Below are 9,092 nucleotides of genomic sequence, written 5' to 3'. Positions count from 1 at the left end.
CAACTCTCAGAAATGCTGAAAACCGGGAATGAAACAATGGATATTTGGATTGGGAATGGGCAGGGGCATTTGTCATCACACCATCTATCCAAGCAAAACCATTTGGTATAGCCCATAGCCATTATCAACAACAACATTGTTGTTGTTGTTTTTTTGTTTCCTTCCACGCATCTTTCATGGGGGTTGGTTGTTGTTGTTTCTGGATTCAATGAAGTTGTTGTTCTCTACACATGGAAGTGACAAAAGCAGAGCAACACCGCCACCGCCACCACCACCGCCCTCTCATGAGATATGGTGCAGGACTCACTTGTATACCATATGTTGCCTGGCTGTGCCGAGAGTCCATTTGACTTCGACGACGTAAATGAAGGGCTGGCCAGCATGATCCAATATTTATTTCAAGTAGTAGAAGTTGTTGTCGTTGTTGTTTATTTGAATAATCCATTGACGCCACATAAACTGTTGCAGATGATAAGTCAAGAGACTTAAGTGTTTCGGATACATTTTGACTTGTTTTTAAGAATAGTTTTGGAAAAACTAAAACTAATAATTTTGAAAAATAATAATTAATGTGAAAAATCTTGGATTTACGAGAATATTTTTGCAGAAAAAAATATCTTCTGCATTACCATTAGGTTAAAAATAATTTAATTTTTTTTAATATGTTCACTATGTTTTTTAATAAAAATAAAAAAATAAATATTTTTAATTTTTTTTTGAAAAATTATATTACATTTTAGATAAAATATTTTATATTTAAAAAATAATGTTATTTATTTGAAAAATATTATTTTACAATAAAGGTAAACTTTGATAAATTTAAATAAAATAAACTTTGTTTAATTGAAAAATAATATTTTTAGTTTGGGAAAAAATATAATTTAAAAGATCTAATATCGACCTTGCTAAATTGTAAAAATATTTAATTTCAAAAATTCAAGATCTTGGTATTTTTTATATATTAAATTTGAAAAAAAAAAAAATAAAATAAAAAAATATTATCAAAAAATTCATGACTTTTTTAAAGAAAAAAATATTTGATTAACTATATTTTAAATTTGAAATATATAATTTTTAAAAACTCCTTGTTTAATTAAAAAAACTTTTCAAAATTCATTTTCTTTCAATTTGTATAAAATATAATTTGAAAAATAATTCTTTGCAAAGTAGATATTTAAATTAAAAAATTATATTAAATTTTGAAAAATATATTTTACTTCTGAAAAATAATGTTTCTAATTTGAAAAATAATATTCTACAAAAGAAAAAAAATGTACTCTTTAAATTTTTTAAAATAAACGTTAAATTGAAAAATATATATTCTAAAAGATCCACTGTCGTAGTATTTTAGAAAAACTACGGAAAGTTTGTAATTTTTTATTTTAAATTTGAAAAAATATATATTTAAAGACATTTACGACTTGCTACAATTTATATTTATTTGTTTGAAAAATAGTATGTTAAAAAAATTGTTTGTAAAAATCCAAGACCTTAATAATTTTTATAATTAAAATTTCAAAAAATTTTATTCGAAAAAATTTACGACATGGAAAAATTTCAAAAATATTATTTTTTAAGTTTTGCCTTATTATTATTTTTTAAATTTGAAATATATTTTTTTAATAATAAGTAAAAAATATATATTTTTGTTTTAAATTTGAAAAATATTTTTTTTTTATTTTGAAAATTTTATTTGAAAAAATACATGACTTGTTTAAAATTAAAAAATCATTTTTTTTTATTTGATAAACTATATTTTAAATTTGAAATATATTATTTTAAAAACTAAGAAAAAAAAATAAGATTTTTTTTTTAAATTTTAATATAATATAATTTGAAAAATCAGTTGTTAAAATTTATGCAAAGTAAAATTTTAAATTTGGAAAATTATACTAAATTTTAGATAAAATGATTTTTTTTTTGAAAAATATTTTTTTAATTTTTTATAGTATATATCAAAAAATGTATTACTTTAAAATTGAAAAATTAAAATATTAATTTGAATAACAATATTTTTAAAAATTCACAACATTGTGAATTAAAAAAAGAAAACATTTAAAAATATAAGAATATTTTTTGAATATAATTTAATTTTACAAATAATATTTCAATTCTTTGCAATTTAAAATTTTAAATATTAAAAATTATATTAAATTAAATAAATAACAAATCTGAAAAATAATGTTTCTTATTTGAAAAATATTTTTTTTCAAATAGTATTTGAATTTAAAATATAAAAAAGTATTTTAATTTAGAAGAAAAAAAATTAAATAATGAATATTATTTAAACAAAATTCACGACTTGCTAAAATTTGAAAAATAAATTTCTTGAAATTTGAAAAAAATATATTTTTTTATAAATTAAAATTTTTAAAATATATGTCTTTAAAATTGGAATATTATATAATATATTAATTTTAAAAAAGTATATTACAAACAAATTGAGGCGATTTTGTTAGTTTGAAAAATAAAAAAAATTAATTGTAATAAAAAACTCCACGACATTTTTGAATTAAAAAAACCACATTTAAAAAAATTAAAATTTTAAATATGAAAAATTGTATTAAATTAAAAAAAAAATAAATCTGAAAAATGATGTTTTTTATTTGGAAAAGTATTTTTTAAATAGCGAACTTTGTAAAATAAAAAAAAGTTGGTAAATTGAAAAATTATATTTTTATTTGGAAAATTACATTTTATTTTGAAAAATAATATTTTAATGTGGAAAACAATATTTAAAAAAAATCCACTAAAAATTATAAAGCAGTATTTTTAAAAAACGAAGACTTCGAAAAAAATTGTTTTAAAAAGTAGCTTTAAAAATAACATTTTTTTTTTAAATACATTAAAAATTATATTTTAATACCGAATGTTGAGAAGTACTTGGGCTATTGAACAACATGAAACTAACAGCATTTAAAACAATAAGAAAATAATTTTTAAATTTAATTATAATATAATTTGAAAAATAATTTTTTTCAATTCTTTGCAAATTGAAATTTTAAATTTTTAATTTATAAAATAATAAGAATATACATGTATCTACATATATTTTTTTTTTGGAAATTCCAGACTATTCTTGACTGTTTTTCTGTTACATTTTTGAAATATTTTATTTAAAAAGCTATGATTTCGTTCAAGTAAAATAAAATAAGCAGATAATTAAAAATAAAATAATACATATGTTACGTCTATACATATTTATTATTTTATTTTTATTTTTTATATTTATTTTATTTAAATTGAATTAAAACATTGCTTTTTAAATTAATAAATAAAAAATAATAAGAAGAAAATAAAAATATTTATAATATCTGCGATTTTTTAAATTTGAAAGATTATTTTTAAAAATGCATAACTAAAAATACAAATTCTTAAAAACCGATGACTCAAAATGAAAATTCTAAAAAGCCACGACTAAACATCCATTTTCTGAAAATAGTTTAAAAAATCGAAATCGTCTAAAATTCCAAATTGATATTGATAATATTTTAAATACATCGACCTTAAATAAATAAATATATTTCCATAAATATATTTTAAAACCCCAAATTTTAAAATTAATATTTAAAAATATCTGCTAATATATTAGCAATTTTGTGATTTAAATAAAAACACGTTTGCCAGTGTTTTAAGTTTTCAAAATAATTTTTAAGTTAATTTTAAGTTAATAAGAATTTTTTTGAAAACTTAGAACACTGACAACTTAAATCTCAAAACTACTAATATTTTAAAAATTAATCAAGTTCGAAGACATTTTTAAAAATATTAATTTTCACATTTGGATATTCCTTTAAATATTTGAAAAATATTTAGCTTCGAATAGTCAAAATATAATGTTAAATGTAAATTTTAAAAGTCCTCGTTTATAAATTTGTGACAAATAACAAAAATGTTTTTTTTTTAGATTTTCAAAAAAATAATGACAAAAAATCCACTATTGTTGGTCTTTAGAAACTCGTCATCTCGTCTCACGATTTTCTCCATGCAACATGTCTGCTTCAAACGTTATCGAACTTTATAATTATTCTTCATTCATTCTTGTGATGGCAAAACAAATCTATTTTTGTTTTTTCGCACCATTAAATAAAGAATTTTAATTTTTTTTTCTTTTCTTTTCTTTTTTAAAAAAAAAAAATTAAAATTAGAGCCAATTACAAGTTTTGATATTTTTTTTTATTTCAGTTGTTTTACAAAATAACTTTCGTTTGACGTACCAAAAAAAATGTGTACACTTGGTGTTGCTTTCCATCCCTGTTTCGTCATACAGTTGGAATGAAGTCGAATCAGACACACAACCACGCAACGCAACCGAATGGAAAAAAGCCGGCTTTACTTTTTTGAACAGAAAAGAGCAGACCAATTGAAATGAGAATTCATTCGAATCTTGTATAGAGTCGTGAGCGGTTGAGTGCGGTTGTCTTAGCTTGAGTCGTCATAAAAGCGGTCTTTTTTTTCATCAAAGAAAAGTAATCATTTGCTAAATAAAAATTTTCTGAGAAAAAGGAAGATTGAAAAAATCTTTATAAAAAAATCCTTGAAATTAAAAAATAATTATTTTTGAGAAAGAAAATCATTTCTGCGGATTTTTTTGTCAAACAAACAAAAATTCGGAAGACAGCCAGCCACCTCAGAAAAAAAGGGTGTAACAGAAGAAGTATAACCAATAAAAGAAGTAGAGAAAGAAGTTAAGAAGTGTGCAAAAAGAAATCTGAAGAAGAAAGGTTTAGAGAAGCCGGTTAAGCGAAAATAAAAAAATTGTTTTAAAACAACAACAACAAATTGAAGTGTGGCAACAAAAAGAAAAGTGAAACAAAAAACAAAACCAAAAATCAAAGCGCAAATATTTAAACAAAGGATTTTATTTTCCAATCAACGAAACAGTCTGTCTGCCAGCCAACCAGCCGGTCATTTAACCAACTAGCCATCCATCATCAAAGTCTTCAACGCCATCTGAAAAGAGGGAAACAAAAGAATTGAGTGAGTGCAAATTTTTGGTATTTTTAAAAATTTCGAGTGTGGCTTTCTTCAGATTTTCAGACAAAGCCGAAATTAAAAAAAAAAAAAATTGAAAAAATAAAATTTGTAAAAATGTTAAATAATTTTTTCTTTTTCAAAATTTATTTGAATTATTTTCAAATTTTATTATTTTTTGTTTATCTCTTCTCTCCTTTTAAACCGGCTTTCCTTGTGCGTGCGCTCTCTCCCCATTTTGTTATTTATTTAGCCGGACCAACTTCTTTATCCTAATTATCCGCGACATTGGCATTGCAGTTTGCAATTTTTATTTCATGTTGTTCGTGTTGTTCCTGTTTTTCCTTATTTTTCTCTCCCCGTGGTGGCTCGTGTGTGCCTGGAATTGCTGTTGTTGTTGTTGTTGTCATTGCTTGTATTATACACACCACTGCGAAAAGGTGGTACATTGTAAAATAAGTATGTACCTACATACATATGTAATGGTTGTTGTTGTTGTTATTATTAGTTTTATTGAATCGTACACTTGTCTACAAAATTTTTTGGGACTGGAGAAAAAAACAGAGAGTATTTTGGCGTTTTTTTTTTTCTATTTTTGGCAATTTTTAAGATTTTAATGCAAAGAAATATATTTTCTTTTTATAAAATTTTCCTAAAATTAACGGCTGAAAAATGCAAATTGTAATATTAAAATTTCTATTTAAACGAGTATTGCCAATTTAGGGATTTTTTGATTTTTCAAAGATTTGAGTTTTAAACAGATCTTTTTTTTCATTTTAGACTCATTGGGTTATGTAATAAATCTTTGCTGAACTGCTAAATAGCTCAATATTGGCGGAACCATTGTTCCTATCGTGTTGTCAGCAAAAATAATTTTGGCGATTTTTTCTCTATGTGACTTCCCAAATTTTTATGAATTTCCCTTCCTATTAAATCAGAATTTGTGGCTGAAAAAACACAAATTTTAATGTTTAAATTTCAGTTAAAAAAAAGTATCGCAACTTAGCGATTTTTGTTTTCTCACTGGTATGGGTTTTTTATTCAAACTTTTTTTTATTTAAACCCCCTTGTGTAGCTAATGTATCATTCAATAATTTCAAATTTGCAAAAACAATCCCATTTTTTTGGCGGACTCCAAAAAGTAATTTGGCGATTTTTTCTTTTTTGTGAGTTTCAGAATTTTTATACAAAAAATACTTTTTCCCTAATACATTTTCCCTTCTCTAAAATTAATGGCTGAAGAAAGTACAGATTTCAATGTTACAATTTCAATATAAAAAAAATTAATGCAATTTAGCGATTTTTTGATTTCAAAAAAGCATGGATTTTTAAAAATTTTAGAATTATTATGCAAAAATTATATATTTCACCTTAATAAACCGTTTCTAAAATTAATGGCTGAAAAAATACTCATTGTAAGATTAAAATTTTTATTTAAACAAGTATTGCCAATTTAGCGATTTTTTTACTACTGAAAAATATTGATTTTACACCCATTTTTTGTGATTTACAACCTTTTCGAACAGCTAATATATCTTTGCTGAACTCCTCTATCAATAAAGTTCGAAGGAAATGATGATCTCTTCTAACTGTACCCAAGGAGAATTTTGGCGATTTTTTTCTGCTTGGGTTTTTAATATTTTTTATGTAAATTCATATTTTACATCCTTTAGGGAAGTCAATGTTTGCTAATTGAATTTTCAATTATTTAAGACTGCCCATTTCTGAATCTGCCAAGAAATAGTTTGGCGTTTTTTTTCTGTCCGGGAACTTCTCAGATTTTACTTTCCAAATAATTATATTTACCCCCCACAATTTTCTCCACAATATTTGTCTAAAGAAAGCCGAAATTGTAGCGTGTTTAATTTAAATTTAAACAAGTAATACCAATTTACCGATTTTTTGAATTCTTAAGAGTATGACACATAAACAATTATTTGGCTTTAAGACCATTTGACGTTGCCAATATATGCTTGCTGAACTTTTCTATGACTTAATAATGGCGAAAACAAATGCCTTTTATATCTGTACCCGAGGAGAATTTTGGCGATTTTTTCTGCTTGGGGTTTTTTAATATTTTTTATGTAAATTTAGATTTCAAATCCCTTTTGAGAAGTCAAAGCTTGCTTACTGAATTTATCAACTACTTAAGGCTGCTGGAAACAAAGCCAAATTTCTGAATCTGCCAAGAAATAGTTTTAGCGTTTTTTTCGGGTTTCGACTTTTTCAGATTTTATTTTTCAAAGAATTATATATTCCATCATAATTTTCCTTACAATTATTGGCTGAAGTAAGCACAAAATGTGTCGTGTTTAATTTTAATTTAAACAAGTAATGCCAAGTTAGCGATTTTTTTAAATCTTAAAAGTATGAAATGTAAAAAGAAATTATTTCAATTTAAGACCCTTTGAAGTATCCAATATATCCTTGCTGAACATTTCTATAACGCAATACTGTCGGAAACAAAGTCCTTGTCTTATTGTCTAAAATATGTATTTTGGCGATTTTTTTATGTTTGTGATTTCCGGCAATTTAAGTACATATTAATGTTTTTCCTAACAACAAAACCTCTGCAAAAGTTGTGTCTGAAGAAAGTCAAAATTGTGACTTGTTTAATTTTAATTTGAACAAGTATCAATTAATTCACACAATTCCTTTAAAAAATGCAAATAGTTTCATTTTGGCGATTTTGGATTTTGGCAATTTTGTGATATTTTTTAAACTTATCCTTTTTGGATTAGCAGCCTTTTGAAGAAACCCATGTATCCTTAGAAAATTTATATAAAGTTTAAATATGGCCCTCTAACAGCACTTCCAAGTATTATCAATTTAGCGTTTTTCTTGGTAGTGTGTAATCCCATAGAACTCAGTTTTGGTGACTTTTTTAGAGTGATCGCCTAGAATTTTAATACGAAAAATGGTCTGGATAAATTGACACTGTTCCTTCTTTAAAAATCTAAATACATTCAATTTGGCGATTTTTTGTTTTGGCGTTTTTATCGATTTTTTAACGAAACTAGTTTTTTTTCGAATTTGTAAACTTTTTGAAGTGGCTAATGTATCCTAACTAATCTTATTTATAGTTTAAAACATGACCCTGTAATAAAACTTTCAAGTATTATCAATTTAGCGTTTTTTTTCTGATTCTATGTAATGCCCAAGAATTCAGTTTTTTGTTTCTTCTAAATTTTTAATGGCAAAAATTATGTTTTTGTTTCCATAGTTAAGCTGCTCTAACATTTTTTTCTAGTTAAACCTTAAAAAAATCCCAATAGTTTCAATTTGGCGATTTTTTGTTTTGGCGTTTTTATCGATTTTTTAACAAAACTAGCCTTTTTCGTATTTGTAAACTTTTTGAAGTGGTTAATGTATCTCAACTAATCTTATTTAGAGTTTAAAACATGACCCTGTAATAAAAGTTTCAAGTATTATCAATATAGCGTTTTTTCTGGTTGTATAAAATTTTAAACATTTCAGATTTTTTTCTTCCACATTTTTAATGCGAAAAATTATGTTTTTGTTTCCATAGTTAAGCTGCTCTTACATTTTTTCTAGTTAAACCTTTGAAAATCTCAATAGTTTCAATTTGGCGATTTTTTGTTTTGGCGTTTTTTCGATTTTTTAACAAAACTCGTTTTTTTCGAAATATTTAACATTTTGAATTGGCTAAAGTATTAATCTTTATTAATTTTATTAACAGTTTATACACAGTTCTCTAATAAAACCATCAAGTATTGTCAATTTAGCGTTTTTTCTTGTTGTTTTTTAATTCCCAAGAATTCATATTTTTTCTTCCAGATTTTTAATGCGAAAAATCCTATTTTTCTCCTTCCTTTTCCTGCTCTAACGTTTTTGAGGGATCATATTTTCTAGTTAAATCTTTGGTATCAAATCGGTCACGGATTTGGAATTTCTTGAAAGCATTTTGAGAACTTGTCTATGTGTGTGGAAAATCAGATAATTTTTAACTTCCCAATTACAGCTGTTTATAAAACAGCAAAGGTGATCGACGATGTTCGGATTATTAATTATAAAAAAAAATTAAAAATATATCCAACAAGAATATCTTTTGGTTTTAAATGGCGCCCAACGTGTATTTTGTAATGGATGATCCAACT

General features: G+C 24.1%; 1 protein-coding gene across 1 annotated transcript in view; it reads left to right on the top strand.

Annotated features, from left to right (window-relative positions):
* The first annotated feature begins 4,941 nt into the window (after positions 1-4,941).
* The window catches only part of LOC101887596 (protein singed), a 120,082-nt gene continuing 115,931 nt past the window's right edge, over positions 4,942-9,092 (top strand). Inside the window, exon 1 of the mRNA XM_059121869.1 lies at positions 4,942-4,980. The gene's annotated coding sequence lies outside the window, so the exon portion shown is untranslated. The remainder of the gene's footprint in view (positions 4,981-9,092) is intronic.

Source organism: Musca domestica, unplaced genomic scaffold (genome assembly GCF_030504385.1).
Source record: "Musca domestica strain aabys unplaced genomic scaffold, Musca_domestica.polishedcontigs.V.1.1 2, whole genome shotgun sequence".
Classification (NCBI taxonomy): domain Eukaryota; kingdom Metazoa; phylum Arthropoda; class Insecta; order Diptera; family Muscidae; genus Musca; species Musca domestica.
The sequence above is the reverse complement of the archived record's forward strand: the minus strand, read 5'-3'. Positions and strand labels throughout refer to the sequence as shown.